Below are 16,198 nucleotides of genomic sequence, written 5' to 3' on the forward strand. Positions count from 1 at the left end.
AGAGGCAGGCAGATTTCTGAGTTTGAGGCCAGCCTGGTCTACAGTGAGTTCCAGGACAGCCAGGGCTACACAGAGAAACCCTGTCTCAAAAAGTCAAAAAAAGAAGAAGAAGAAGAAGAAGAAGAAGAAGAAGAAGAAGAAGAAGAAGAAGAAGAAGAAGAAGAAGAAGAAGAAGAAGAAGAAGATTGTGATGCTGAGGAGAAGTCTAAGGATGGCAAGAAAGGATTGATCACTATGGAGGAGAAACAAGATCTGTTCCCCGTGCAGGCCGGTACAAGGCTGAAGGGGCTCGGTTTAGAAAGCAAGGGTGGGTTCTGCAATCCGAGGAAGGCCCACCCATAACTTTGTCACTTCTCACATACAAATGTCTGCACTGCCCACTGCTCTGGGCCCTCAAAGCTGGATCCCCCTGGGATTCAGCCCAAGAAAACCCCGACTCAAAGCTGAGGACACTGGGGAAGCCCCAGGTCAGTCAATTAGCAAAGTATAGGCCTCCACAAATAACATTCAAGTGTCTCGAAACTGGAAGAGAAGCCAATAAACACCCATGGGTATACAGGGGGTGAGAAGGGTAGACTCTCACTGATTTCCGGGGAAGGGGGAGGGCAAAAAAGAAGGAAGGGGGGAGGGAGGGAGAGAGGGGGGAATATTAGTAGGGAAAGAGAAGAGAAGGAAGAGAAATGGAAAGAGAGCACAGATGGGAAAGAGAGAAGAGAGATAGGAAGAGAAGAAAGGAGAGTGATTGAGAGAGGAGCAGAGAGGAGGGGAGGGAAAGGGGGAGGGAGGGGAGAGAGGAAAGGAAAAGAGAGGAGAGGGGAGAGAAGAGGGGAGAAGGGAGGGAAGGAGAGGAGAGACTGATTCCAGTGCTAGTTAGGAGTCTATACTCCTCAGCCCTGTGGCCTGGGGTGATCTTTGGAAAAAGTCCCAGAGCTTCTCTAAACCCATTTCCTTACCTGGAAACAGGGAAAGGACAGTCCTGGTTTCCCAAATGAGCTACTCCATGTTGAAAACCTACAACAGCACCAGCGCTCAGTCAAGCTGGCTCTGGAAGTGTTGTTGTTATTGTGGTGATTAAACAACGTGCTGCAATGGACTGCTACAGGGACTGCTCAGAAGGCCATGGAAGAGGAGGCCAAGACCTTGAGCGGGGGCAGCATTCCTATGATTAGCAACAGCTTCTCACAGACTGTTCACCTGAGTGGACACTGGCCTTAGTCACAGTCTACGTTCATGAATGTCAAGCTATCTACCATCCTTGGTTATATCTGGGAGAGGAGACTGACAGTCACTGGATGAAAGCCAGCTGTTGGCAAGTACCTGTAAGCTCTCTCCATGGACAAGAGAGGAATTCCTGTTGAATACAGGACCTAACTGCACTGGAAAGTACTAGCTGAATACCTGCCTATGAGGCGCTCACCTGCAGACAGGCTCTGAAAGCCATGTGTAGTTTGGAACGAGTGTTCTTGCAAAGTTACTTGGGGCCTTGGTGTTTTTTTTTTTTTTTCTTCCCATGCAGTCATAAAGTACTGCAGGGTAGAACACAAATAAGGCAGAGTGCCAAGAGACACTGAAGCATCCATGGAGGCTTCAGGACACAGCAACTGGAAACCTTCCATGCTGTAGGCAACCACAAAGGCCACATTCATCGGAAGAGCGGACTGGAAGCCAAAGCCAGTGACCCAGGGGCCGTGCACACCCAGTTCCAGACTCATAGGAGCACGCCACTTGGCAGGTGGCCTATGCCTTTAAAGTTAGCAAATATGGGTGTAACTCTGATCGACTTAATGAACCTTGCCAGGTCTCAACTCTTCAGCTATAAAGTAAGAGAAGTAATTGTGTCTGTGTCTCAGGGTGTCTGTGAAGTTCAAAGGGGAATGCCAAGGAACCACAGCTTTGGACATCTTACTATTAATATTATTAACGATAATTACCTTACTTGCTGGAACTAAATTCAGCACGATGACATTTGGAAGGGTGAAACGAAGTCCTACGCGTAAGACTGTAGTGACACGCAGAGACAGAGACTGGGTTTATTCAGAGTTCCTGGGGAGGGATGGTAGACATGGTGTGTCAGCAACAACCATGAACAGGGCCAGGGCAGCCTGAAGCTCTCATATCGTGTCCATCTTAGCTGCGTCTGCCTCAAGAGTCACATCTTAGGGAGAGGAGAGGGAGAGGGAGAGGGGGAATTGGATCCCTCGAGAAGGCTGGCGCTGGTGTGTAGGAACTATCCTGTCTGTGGAACGATTAGATGCACTGGGCTATTTACCTTTAAAGAGCCGTAATCTCAGTGGTTGGTAATAGGATAGAGGTGTTCAGATCGACCTGGAGGCTTTGTGTGTCTTATAACGTCTCAAAGGTGTGTGAGAATTCCTCGTGGGATACTGCTAAGATGTGGAACTTCAGAGAGACACTTAAGCTCGGGGTAGCAAAGATCTCTCCATGGAAAAAGCTGTTAGTCCTGAAAGCACAGGACACTGCCCCAGAAGGTCAGTCCCACCCCATACACACACACACACACACACACACACACACTGAATGTGTATAGTATTGTGCTTTTGTTCTTTTGCAGCAGTAAGCATTATTTCAGCCCAGAGCCTCACACATACAAGGCAAGTGCTCAACCCATGAGCTATATCCCTGACCCTCTTTGGTGGTGGTGGTGTTTGTTTGCTTTTCAAGACAGGGTTTCTCTGTGTATCCCTGGCTGTCCCTGGAAGTCATTCTGTAGACCAGGCTGGCCTTCAACTCACAGAGATCTGCCTTCCTCTGTCTCCCAAGTGTTGGGATTAAAGGTGTGAGCCACCATTGCCTGGCTGACCCTTTTATTTTTATTTTATCTTTCATTTTTAGACAAAGTCACACTAGTTAATTGTTAAGGAGGTCTTCAATCTCGCTATATATCCTAGACAGGTCTGTAACATGCCATCCTCCTGCCTCAGTCTTTTGAGTAGCTAGAATTACAGGCCGGACCCTGACTTAACTGTTTGTTGCAGAAAGACTTAGATGGGAAGTTAGGCCTTGGTCATCTCTAGAAGCTCTTTCAACCTCAGGAAAAACTGTGTTTCCAAGAGATGCTGCATTTTATGGGTGAAGGTGGGAGAATTTCTTCCTGGAAAACTCTGTTTATGTAAATTCTCTGCCTGGACTCACACTACAAATGGACTCACCTCACTATTCAGGAGCAAAGGTTTAAGGAGCACAGCTTAAGGAGAGGGAGGTGAGGAGACAAAAGAAGACAAACTACGTCAGTATTCATTTGATCTATATTGACAACTTCTCCGGGAGGAAATTGTTAAATAGCCAATTAGCACATGAAAAGATGTTCTGAGTCATTAGTCATCAGGAAAAGTGGAAATCAAAACCATAAGATGTACTTCAGGCCCACCAGGACGGCCATATCCGACAGGCGACATCAGGGTCAATGGCGCTGCAGAGGCCCCTGCACACTGCTGGTGACAGTAAAGGCTAGAGCAGCAAACCATTGGGAGCTCCTCAAAGGTCACCGGGGTCACCGGGGCCTGGCTATTTCATTTCTGGATCTCTGCCCCAAGGAGAAGAAAACGTCACTTCACTTCCTGTTACCATGTCCCTTTGAGATGTCTGCACAGAAATTTGTATGCAAAGGTTCATAGTGACATTATTCATGATTGCTCAAAATGGAAACCATGTCTGTGTCTATCATCTAATGAATGGTTGCATAAAATGAACACTGCAAGATTATTTGAGAGGAAGAAAGAAGGCAGTGCTCACCCATCCAACAGTGGGGCTAAGCCTTCCAAATAGTAGCAAAGCAAAGGAAGCCCCACGCTAAAGGCTACATTTTGCTAGCGTCTCCTGATAACAAAGAGTGAAGACTGGGCAAATCTATAAAGACATGTTCCACTATCAATGATCAAAGAAGAAAGGCAACGAAATGCATAAACATCAGAGAGACACATGGCAGCACCCAAACATCATTGGTCATTAGAAAAATGTCATTCAAAAGCACAGTGAGAGACCATGTCACACCTGCTCTAACAGCTGCCGAGTGGTAAGGAGAAACCATTGATGAACATTGCTGGTAGGAATACGAAGCCGAGCGACACATTTCAAAACATGAACCCATGAAAAAGTCTACATGAATCTTCGAGGAGCATTGTTTATGAAGACAAAGGGAGAAACGACCCTTGGTCCATTGACTGACCAACGTGTAAACGAAATGCATTACAGTCATGCAGTGGAGATCATTCAGCTAGTACAAGGCACAAAGTACTGTCAGATGCTGAGCCTTGAAATCATACCAATGAAAGAAGCAAATCCCAAAATACTACACAGGAGAGGATGTTATTTATGAAAGGTCCCCAGATGAAAAGGCAAAGTAGATTTACAGCAACCTGATACTGAAGTGAGTCAGGGGAAGAAGGTTATGCAGTGACTGAATAGCACAGAGTTTATTTGTGGGGCACTAAAAGTGTCCTAAAATTATATTAGGGTCACAGTCATGCAAAGCTATGCATATGTGATGTACGTGTGTGTGTGTGTGTGTGTGTGTGTGTGTGTGTGTGTGTGTAAGTCACAGGTCAAGTTTGGGGAAATCTGTTCTCTCCCTCTATCATGAGGGGCCAGGGATTAAACTCAACATCATTAGGATTGATCTTTACATGCTGGACCATCTCCCTGGCTGACGTAATGTATTAAAAGGTAATTTCACTGTCAGAGATAGCACTGCAAACATCCAGCCTGTGTATAAGCTTTGTAGACCCACCTCAATGACAGATCAGCAACTGGGGAAGGTACAGTTAAGAGGAACTGAAGGGACTCAGATCCACTTAAGACACCTCAGGACCAGGTTCTCAGCACAAAGAAGATGTATTCACCCCAGAGAGACAAAAGGTAGAGAATAAGAAACAAAAACAGTAGATAGAGGAAGAGGGAGAAGGGGAAGGAATCTTTGTTAGGAGGGAGTGGGGGGGGAGGGGGACAGGCTCTGGATGGAGAGGAGGAAAACATGGCAAATGGCAACTTATAAAGGCAGAAGGGGAAACGCCCATATTGGGATGAGGCCTTTAATTTTGATTGGGCATGTTAATTAGGGCAGCCAAAGTGGGGTTTTGCTTGCTTTAGGAGAGTAATCTAATGGTTTTAAGCAGGGCAGAGGGAATGGGGGAGAAGGGCAAGGCCTGCCAGAGCCACCTTCGACATGTTCAAGCTGGCTAGCATCCCTTCAAGAGTCCTATAGCCAAACCATAAGTGAGGTATGTTTTCTTCTCTGCACCCTTCATGCATATTGTCTTAGTTAGGGTTTCTACTGCAGTGATACAAGACGATGGCCATAAGCAACTTGGAGAAGAAAGGGTTTATTTTGCTTACACTTCTACATCGCAGGTCCATCCTCAAAGGGAGGTAGGGCAGGAAGTCAAGGCAGGAACCTGGAGGCAGGCGCTGACCCAGAGGCCATGGAAGAGTGCTGCGTACTGGCTTGTTTTTCATGGTTTGTTCAGTCTTCTTTCTTATAGCGTCCAGGAACATGAGCCCAGGAGTGACACCTCCCCCCAGTAGCTGAGCTCCCCAAATCTTTCATCAGTTAAGAATATGCACCACAGGCTTGGTCACAGGCCTATCTAGTGGTGGCATCCTCGTAATTAAGCTTTCCTCTTCTGAAATGACTCCAATTTGTGTCAGGTTGCTAGAAAACTGACCTCTTGTCAACTTGACACATGCACACATCACTGTTAAACCGTAACCTTTCCTTTCTTGTTGTTTGCAAGATTACTATCAAGATCACAATATAAAACATATTTCAAATTTTAAAATTCTCACAGACTTTTTTTTTTTTAAAAAAAATGCAAACCCTTTAAAAGCTCAGCCTTTTAAAAAACACAGAGGCTCTTTAAAATATCCAAAGTCTAATAACTCTGGGTTCCTTCCTGTAAAATCAAAAATAAATGAAATACCTTGTTCAGGAACGAAGAACCGAGGCACAATCAGTCTGAGTAAAGCAAAAGTAAACTCCAGCAGGGTAAATAACACAGTGTACAATGTCTGCAGTACATTTAGGATCTTCTGGGCTCCCAAGGGCTTGGCAAGTTGTACTTCTCTGTTCTGCCATTCACAGCACAAAAACCTTGTCTCCTCGGCTCAGGCTAACTCCACCCACAGCTGCTGCCACCCTTGGCCGTCCATCCCATGGCACTGGCATCTCTGAAATGCTGGGTTTCCCTGTCGCGAGTGGCATGCGCTTTCACCAATAGCCTCTCCTGAGCTCTCCGCGGGGACCCTGACCCTGACATATGGTGCCAGACCTCAGTTTCTCTCCATGACCCCTTCAAGGCTGGGCCCTCAAACCCAGTTCCATTTGGGAGACTTAGGACTTTACCAAGTTTGGCTAACAGCACAAGGACAACCTTGGCCTCTGCTAGACCACAGCTTCTGTGTGCTGACCCCGAGGAAAAACTTCCCAGATGATTTTTGCCTCTCTGATGCTGGTCTCTTCTTAATCGCAACTGATTCTTCAGCCTCAGCTGACCAGTATCGATTGTCCCCACAAAGCAAAGATCTCACTTTAATGGTTCTGCTTTCTTGTTAACCACAGCCAATTCTTCAACCCTGCATAACCTAAGCTCAAAATTTCAAACGGCCTCCATAGAGTCTTTAAAGAACTCTTAAGCATCCCTCTGAAACCGCACAAGCCCAACTCCATCATCTGCTTGCTCTCTGCACCACTGTCTAAGTTCCCGCAACGGCTCATTAAGTTCTGGTTCTGAATGACTTTTCTAGCACAAAGTTCCAGGAGTCCTTCCACAATCCTCCCCAAAACACAGGGTCAGGTCTATCACAGCAATACTCCATACCGGGTACTAGTTTCTGTCTTAGTTGGGGTTTTTATTGCTGTGATAAAGTACCCTAAACACAAGCAACTTGGGGAGAAAGGGGGGTTGTATTTTGTTGGTTGGTTGGTTGGTTGGTTTGGCTTTTTTTTGTTTTGTTTTTGTTTTATTGTTTATATTTTTATATCACAACCCATCATTGAAGGAAATCAGGGCATCAGGGCAGGAACTCAAGCAAGACAAGAACCTGGAGACAGGAGTGGATGCAGAGGCTAAGAAAGACTGCTGCTTACTGGCTTTCTCCTCTTGGATTGCTCAACCTGCTTTGTCTAAGCAGTCAGGACCACCAGTCCAAGGTGGCACCACCCACGGTGAGCTGGGCTTTCCTACAATCACCACCATTACATGTACCATCGGCTTGCCCACTTGCCAATCTAATGGGGGCATCTTCTCTAGGCTCTCTCTCTTCCAAAATGATTCTAGTTTGTGCCAAGTTGTCCTAAAACTATGCAGCACACATGCTAAGCCTGAGCTACTGACGACGGATATTCTCATCCAAGCCTTGGGTGTTGATACGGGAAATATCAGCCAAGCTGAGACCAGGTCAGTCTTACCAACTACTGATCAAGGGCGTCTAGCACACTGACTCCATGCCCACTATGAAAGGCAACATCACTCCTTCCTGTGGCAGGAGGTCCCCAACATTTGCTTTGTCTATACTGTTGCTGCAATGACATTCATCCTTCACGCACCACCAGCTAGAGGAATGTCGCTTCTGGTTAAACTGGTTCCATGTCCCTTCCTATACAGCTGTGTGTGATGTGAACCATCCCAAAACAAGCATTTTCCTGGCATGCTCCCTCCCACCCAACCCTGGACTCAAAGACTTCATTTCTCAATGTCCAGGGTGCAGTATTCTCTTTGCTTCTGTTTTTGTTTGTTTTGCTTTGTATTTAATTTTTCTTGCTGTTGTGTTGCTTTTGGTTTGGTTTGGTTTGGTTTGATTTTTTTTTTGGACACAGGGTCTTATGGAATCCATGCTGGCTTCTGACTTTCCATTAGCTGAGGCTGGCCTTGTATTCTGGGCCCTCCAGCCTCTACATCCCAAGTGCTAAGATCACAGACGTGTACTACCATACCCATCTCTGGACCTTTGAACAATGGCATCTGCTGCTGAAATCTCTTCATCCACCCTCCTCTCTCTCCACACCACCCTCTCTCTTCTCTGTGCCAGCCTAATCACTATTTTTGCCTTCACCCCGCATTCATCTGAGCAAGACAAATCACAATACTTTAGGGATCGTGGGGAAATGACTTTCTCCACAAGTCCTTCCTGGTTCCCATGGTCTCATCAAATGTTCTTTCGAAGGGCAGAACTCTGGGCTTCCCCTATGATAAATAGCATCTATTGCATCAACCTGGAATTGCCTTATAACTTTCCCCGACTCACCCCAAAGATGAGCGGTGTGCCATGCTTCATGGCCCATGTGAGCAATGGAGATAAAAATAGGACCTGTAGCCCTGGGCTGCTGGGAGGGTCAGGTGAGACAGCATTTGGGTAAGAACAGCGCTGGAGCATCACAGGAATGGCACCCATGCCTGTTTAAAATATTCTGTTCTTTTGTAGAGTCTAAGTCCTAAGGGACAACTTCTATTTTTGTCACAGCTACATCATCTGTAAATGTCACTGAGGAAAGATTTTGGTCAGTTAATTAATCAGGCAAGTGTACAGATGGTTCAAAGCTATCTCAGGCTTCTAAGATCCAGGATAGGTAGTGAGTAATAAATAAAAATAGTTTCCAAATAAGATGAGTGAAGACAGAAGCATAAGCAGTTACACAGGGCTGTTCTTGGTGAAGCATGCCTGTGACCCTAACACGTTAGAGGTGGAGGCTAGAGGATCATGAGTTCAAGACCAATCCTGTCTACATAGTGAGTTAAAGGTCAATATGGAGTACAAGTAACTCTGTTTCCAAATTTTTTCATCTACTTATTATTATTATTATTATTTTCTTTATTTACATTTCAAATGCTATCCCGAAAGTTCCCTATACCCCCCCCCCGCCCCTGCTCCCCTACCCACCCACTCCCACTACTTGGCCCAGGCCTTCCCTTGTGCTGGGTCATATAAAGTTTCCAAGACCAAGGGGCCTCTCTTCCCAGTGATGGCCGATTAGGCCATCTTCTGCTACATATGCAGCTAGAGACACAAGCTCAGGGGGTACTGGTTAGTTCATATTGTTGTTCCACCTACAGGGTTGCAGCCCCCTTCAGTTCCTTGGGTAGCTCCTCCATTGGGGACCCTGTGTTCCAACCAATAGCTGGCTGTGAGCATCCACTTCAGTGTTTGCCAGGCACTGGCATAGCCTCACAAGAGGCCGCTATATCAGGGTCCCTTCAGCAGAATCAAATTTTTGTTTTTAAGAAGAAAATAAAATAAGTAGAGGTGGCTTTTTAAATTAGTAGAGAAAAATCTGTCATGTTGGCTTATACCTGTAACCCCAGTACTGGAGAGTTTGAAGCAAGAGGATCACCACGAGCCAGCCTGAGTTACTTCACGAGTTCCAGACCAGCCTGGGAAACAGTGAGAAATATTATCCCTAAATAAATGATGAATAATAAATAAATAGCAAAGCAATAGCTTGTTTACAATGAAATTTGGATCATTTCCATTAGACTTTGAAAAAAAAAAACAACAACCCAACAAAACAAAATCCTGAAGTGAGAATCCATTCACAGCATAAACAAAAGTAGTTCCATAGGCAGTTAGGTACAGAAAAGAAAAAAAAATTAAAGTCAAAACACAAGAAAGCAAAACTCTGCCTGGTGAGATGGCTCAGTGGTTAAGAGCACTGACTGCTCTTCCAAAGGCCCTGAGTTCAAATCCCAGCAACTACATGGTGGCTCACAACCATCTGTAATGAGATCTGATGCCCTCTTCTGGTGTGTCTAAAAACAGCTACAGTGTACTTAGATATAATAATAAATAAATCTTTGGCCCAGAACAAACGGGGCTGGAGAAAGTGGGACCCAAGCGAGTGGGGCTGGAGCAAGCGGGACTGGGAGTGAGCAGAGGTCCTGAGTTCGATTCCCAGCAACCACATGCTGGCTCACAACCAACTGTACATTTACAGTGTATTCATATACATAAATAAATAGATCTAGGAAGGAAGGAAGGAAGGAAGGAAGGAAGGAAGGAAGGAAGGAAGGAAGGAAGGAAGGAAGGTAGAAAGAAAGCAAGAGGCAAAGCAAAGCTCCCTGTCTGACCTGGGGCAGCTCTGAGAGCTATGCTCTTTCATCAATGTGGGAAGCCGCTCTCCTGGAACAGTGAGTCAGGAAGCAGCCTCACGGCCTCACAATGGTACTGCCTCTTGAAGTCCCAGGCTGAGCAGGACACCTGGCCTCTCTGGACCTTATTTCCACACGAGTAAATACAGATTCTTACTCTGGGGATGATGGCCTAGCCTATAGCACCTGTACTCTGGAGGCTGAGGCAGGAGTTGAATATAAGGCTAGCCTGAACTACACAGAGAGAGCTTGTCTTAAATAAATAAACAAACTAAATAAATAAATAACATTTAAAAGGAGGTATGTCATGAGGACTAAGTGATACAATGCTTGTATATCACAGATTTTATGGAATACCTAACTGCATATGCTTTTAGAGGTTTATATTAAAAAGATGACAGCCGATTATATCTCAGAGGTAAGGGTTTAGGGTTTTCCCTTTTAACTGTAGGTTCTAATAACTCTGAAATAGCATGCTCTGTTTTTAAAAATAGAAGAGAAAACAAGTTATTTTTAAGTTTAAAATACTTAAAAAATCTCACCACTGGGGAATATTTTTGACCATACAAAAATATCCATGATCTATTACTATTAAGAGTTTTCTAAGCAGGATAATTTGGATTATGAAAATATTTATTATTCCTGTATAGATAACCTCCAGGGAAGAATGAAAAACTCTCTGTAGCCACAGCCCCTGTCTCAGGTCTGTGTTACATGTGGTTTTGACTTCATTTCTTGTTATCTTCTGTTTCCTAAATTCTTCACAAAGATGTGATTCTTAGCCATTACAAGGGGAAATATTTTTTTTTTAAGGAGAAAACAGTAGGATTTTTAACAAGATCAAACAGAGCTTTTCATCTCAAACATAGGGGGAGAAAGGATTGTTCCAGATGAAAAGGTAAAAAAGAATAAAGTGAGTCCCAGCTAAGGTCCTATATTTTTCTTGGCAAGAGAAGGCGAGGGAGAGAATGGTTTAGGCTTTGAAACAGTTGTGAGAAATGAAAAAGTCTAATTAGAGAGTTTTTTCTTTTAAGGGAGCCCAGATGAAGGCCTCCCGTGTTGAAAACCTAACTAACCTCATAGTGTGAACTAGAGCTGTGTGCTCCCAGCATGCATCAGCACAGGGCTGGAAATACGGAGTTTCATCTAAGGCTGATGAGAGGCCACACAGGAAACACCACACACAGCACATCTGGAGGGCTGGCCATCACAACACTGACAGTGTTCTCATCTGACTTGACTTTTAGAGAGTCGGCAGATGCCAGCCACACATGGTCATACTTGGAATCCTAGTACTCAAGAGGCTGCCACAGGAGGATTATGATTATATCTGGATTATGTCATGAGACCATGAGTCAAACAATAAAACAAAGAAACAATAAGGATGGAAGAACAGATTAGCGCAGGCGGATGTTAGAGTTGACCATAGCATGGTATCGCCAAAGGGTTATGTGTTAAATCCTTGGTCCTATCACCAACCACACTATTGAGAGATGGTGGAGTCTTTAATACATGGGGGCTACCAGGATGTGTGTGAGGTGCCAGGTATCAAACTCAGAGTTCTGCGATTTGAATGTAAAATGTCCCCATCTGTCCATGGGTCCAACACTTGGTCCTCAGCTGATGGACACGTTTTTAGGTCTTAGAAGCTTTAGGGGTGAAATCTTGCTGATGGAAATGGGTCAGGGGGAGTGGGTCGGGGGAGTGGGTCAGGGGAGAAGGCTTTAATATATAAGAGCAGGTTCCACTTCCTGCTTCTTAATTGTAGTTACAATATGATCATACACCTCCTATAACCATGACTTTCCTTCAATGATAGACTGTATCTCTTCAAACTGTGAGCCAAAATAAAAACCACCCACCCACCCCCAAGTTGCTTTGTGTCAGGTCTTTGGTCACAGCAATAAGAAAAGTAACTAATGCACTAGACAAGCACTCCACCATGGAGTTACACCCTAGGCCTCGGGTAGGCTTTTAGATTGGGGGGGGGGTGTCGTTGAAGAGACTGTGAGACCCGAACCTCTTTTCTTCTTCCTCTCTTTTGCTTTCCAGCTATCTGATAAGCAGGTTTGCTCTGGGAACGTGCTCCCACCATATGCTGTGCATTATCACAGGCCCAAATGCAATATAACTCAGCGTGGACCTGGGTCTGTCTGTAAAACTAAAATCCAAAATAGCCCTTTCCTCTTTACAAGCTAATTATCTCAAGTATAGTGGCAAAAAGATAACAAACTCAGCAGGAACTGGTTATTGACTAACTTTTTGGGCAACAAAGTATGTGGAGATTTTAAGAATGCAAGCAACTCAGGCAAATAAAGTGAACTCCCCTCTCCTCCCAGAATTCACCTGGAGATGCCCTCTGTTGACATTTTAGCCAACACTGTCTGGTAGATATGACATTGCCCGTCGTACCAACCAGACTAGGAGTGATCACAACTCAGTAGTATTTCACTACTTGGTCAAATATGTCTCCATTAGGAAGAAGTCAATGTCTCCACAGCCACTCAAAGGCATCCCAAAGACATCCTCAGGCTTTGTTCTTGTTCTCAATGTTGTGAGCCCTGGGCATGTCACTATTCTATTCATTTCATTGCCAAAAGAAATCACTGAGAAGAAACTGGGCCTGCATCATTTAGTATGGTGCCTGGAAGAGCCTCATTCTCCTGGTCCTTGCCTCTTCTGTGTGGCTGAGTCGGGTTCTAACCTAAGACTTCTCTTTTGCCCACTCTGCCAAGGATGCAATTATACCAGATGTTAGTAGCTTCAGATGCAAAATGAAAATTAAAAAAAAAAAAAAAAAAAAAAAAAAAAAGGCTTGAATAAGGAGGAGCTACCAGCCGAGTGCAGAGCAGCCACTCTCTGTGTTAGCTGGCATTTAATCTAACTTGCCAGTCTTTCCTCAAGGGCATTTCATTCTGGCACTCAATGTGTGCTAAGGCTATCATAACAATATAACCACTGCCCAGGCAACTTAAAGAGCAAAGGTTTATTTCTTCATGATGCTTAATGTTCTAGTCCAAGATCAAGGCTTCAGATGGACAGGAAAATATCCTTTTTTTTCCCCTCCCGTCTTGTTTAAGTTCATAGCTGAGATCCCTGTATACAGAGACAGAAGAACTAGAGAAAAACACTCAAATGAACTCAATATAAGCCCTACAGGACACGAGGGTTTTCAGGAATGAAAACTCTTTGTTCTAAAACAGAGAAACCTGTGCATACTTATGCTATGGATTGATGAAGAGCTGACCAAAGAGGGGATTGGTAAGAGCAGTCTGATTTACGCTGGGACCTGGGGCAGCTGAGTGTTGAGTTTCTTTGTGTCTGTAAACAAGAGCATTCGGACTGGAGAGATGGCTCAGTGGTTAAGAGCACTGACTGCTCTTCCAGAGGTCCTGAGTTCAATTCCCAGCAACCATACAGTGGCTCACAACCATCTGCAATGGGATCGGATGCTCTCTTCTGGTGTGTCTGAAGACAGCTACAGTTTATTCCTATAAATATAATAAATAGATCTTTTTAAAAAGGAAATGAAACAAGAGCATTCCTTCCCGTGCAGAGACGGGCTTCTCAGCGGGGGTTTAGGTTGACTTTGGAGAAGGGTGAGGGGAAGATGAAACCAGCCCAGTTCACCTTCATTGTTGTTGTTATTGTTATTGTTGAGAAAGGGTTTTACTCTTTCCAGGCTGTCTTGTAACTTGTAGCTCAGGCTGGCCTCAAACTCGAGGGAGGCCTCCTGAGTTTTGGAGTTACAGGCAAGGGCCACTATTCTCAGCTAGACTGGTAGAACTGTAGGTTTGTATTTGTTTGTTTGTTTAGTTGTTGATTTTATTTTTCAGTAATTTGGGGCTGTAGCTAGAGCTTTCATACATGCCAAGCAATCCCTGTCACGGACTATTTTACCAGCCAGAACTCATCTTCCTCAGACTGAGCTATTTCCTTAAATGCCACAGTGCCACATTTTGGCCTTGCATGAACTGAAACGCATCACAGCAGATTCTGTGAGGGCTCCCTTCTTGCCCTCATCTGTTCTACTTCCTGGTGTATGCATTTAAAGACAGAGCTGGGCTGGTGAGATGGCTCAGTGGGTAAGAGCACCCGACTGCTCTTCCGAAGGTCCGGAGTTCAAATCCCAGCAACCACATGGTGGCTCACAACCATCCGTAACAAGATCTGACTCCTTCTTCTGGAGTGTCTGAAGACAGCTACAGTGTACTTACATATAATAAATAAATAAATATTTTAAAAAAAAATAAAGACGGAGCTGTCTGGCATATCCTTGTACAAGGACACTAATTGCATTAGATCAGGGCCCCAGCCTTAGGATTTCATTTACCTTTACTTTCATATTCCAGATATAGCCATAAGTAGGGGACTAGAGCTCTCAGTATGACATGGGGGATGGGAAGATGAAGCAATCTAGTCAACCAATGAATATGCCCAGCACTTCCTTCTATGGCACAACCACATCGATTCTATGACTACTACCGTTCACCTGGGTCATATGTCTCCTTAAAGCTTTCAGAGAGCGGACCTCATACTCTAACTTTGTCCACTACAATGCTGGAATCCTGTCCAGACCTACTTATAAGGGACAATTGTTTTGGGGGATTTTTAAAATTAATTTACTTATTTTATGTATATGAGTACACTGTAGCTGTACAGATGGTTGTGAGCCTTCATGTGGTTGTTGGGAATTGAATTTTGGGACCTCTGCTTGCTCTGGTCAGCCCTGCTCAGCCCCGCTCACTCCAGTCAACTCTGACCACTCAGCCCCTGCTCGCTCCGGCCCAAAGATTTATTGATTATTATATATAAGTGCACTGTAGCTGTCTTCAGAAACAGCAAAAGAGGGTGTCAGATCTCCTTACGGATGGTTGTGAACCACCATGTGGTTGCTGGGATTTGAACTCAGGATCTTCGGAAGAGCAGTCAGAGCTCTTACCCTTTGAGCCATCTTGCCAGCCATGGTTTTTTGTTTTGTTTTGGTTTGGTTTGGTTTTTGGTTTTGGATTTGTTGTTGTTTGGGGTTTTTTTTGGGGGGGGGGNGGGGAGTTACAGGTCCCATCTTTATTCACTTCTTCCTAAAATAAGTAAGGTAACGTTCACTTTAGGGAAGTGACAGAAAACCAGCCACAAAATCAAATGCCATTTGCTTCCAAAATGTAATTGCCACTACTGCAGAATGTATCTCCCTTGCTGTCGCGGTCCTGGATGCTCCACACTTCACTGTTGCTTCTCACAGAACTGCTGGGGCTTCACTTAAGAGTTAACAGGGTCTGTCTCAACTGTAACAAACAAAGTAAAGAGAAAGGAGCTGCCCTGCCGACTACTAATGTCTTCTTAGAGTGGCTAATGCTCTCTTCCCGGTGCGTCATCTTATGTGTGAGCTTCAGTTGGTTTCTTCAGAGTGGTCAAGGATCAGGGACTGAAGGTATGTTTCAACAACAGATCCACCTTGCTCTTGAGTTTCCATGGTAACTCTGCCCTGTACCTTGGAGGTTTCCTTCTCCATATTAGTTTGCTGGCCGCCAATACGGGGTCTGCGATGTCTACTCAAGTCGCTGGCTTTCTTCAAAAAAACGTGTCACAGGTATCTTCAGCATTTTCAAGCTTGGTTTTATGATCTGCTATACCTGTCTGCAAAATCTTCATTTGCTGCTGTTATAAAACTGAGGTGTTCTTCTTGGTCCCTTGTGCTGCCCACCTCCTCATCTTGCCACTTCGGGTACAGGGACCCAAACCTTTCACAGTACACAGACTTAAAGATCTTGCCTTGACTTCTGCTGAGCTTTCAAAATACCCTGGAGGCTTTCATTTGGGCTTCTGAAAGAGGCATTCACATCCTTTTCAATCTGCTTCCTCTTTTCCATAAGAAACGGAGTAACATCACCTTAGAAACCCTGCATCCTCTTCTGAAGGGGCTCCCTGGCCTCTTGCACATCTGATCCTGAGCAGTGACTTCCCATCTCACTGGTACCAACTACTGGATTGTCCGCAGGCTTGACTGCATCTGGGTTCTTGGAGTCTTCTGATGGGAGGGTCTTATCTACCCTCGGGCACTTGGCACTTTTCTTCATGGCCTTCTGTTCCTTGCTTGACAT

General features: G+C 44.8%; 1 pseudogene; it reads right to left on the reverse strand.

Moving 5' to 3' along the window:
- Positions 1–15,486: 15,486 nt before the first annotated feature.
- LOC110334295 lies at positions 15,487–16,198 on the reverse strand (annotated as a pseudogene).

The sequence above is a fragment of the Mus pahari genome, chromosome 16, assembly GCF_900095145.1.
Source record: "Mus pahari chromosome 16, PAHARI_EIJ_v1.1, whole genome shotgun sequence".
In the NCBI taxonomy this organism is placed as follows: Eukaryota; Metazoa; Chordata; class Mammalia; order Rodentia; family Muridae; genus Mus; species Mus pahari.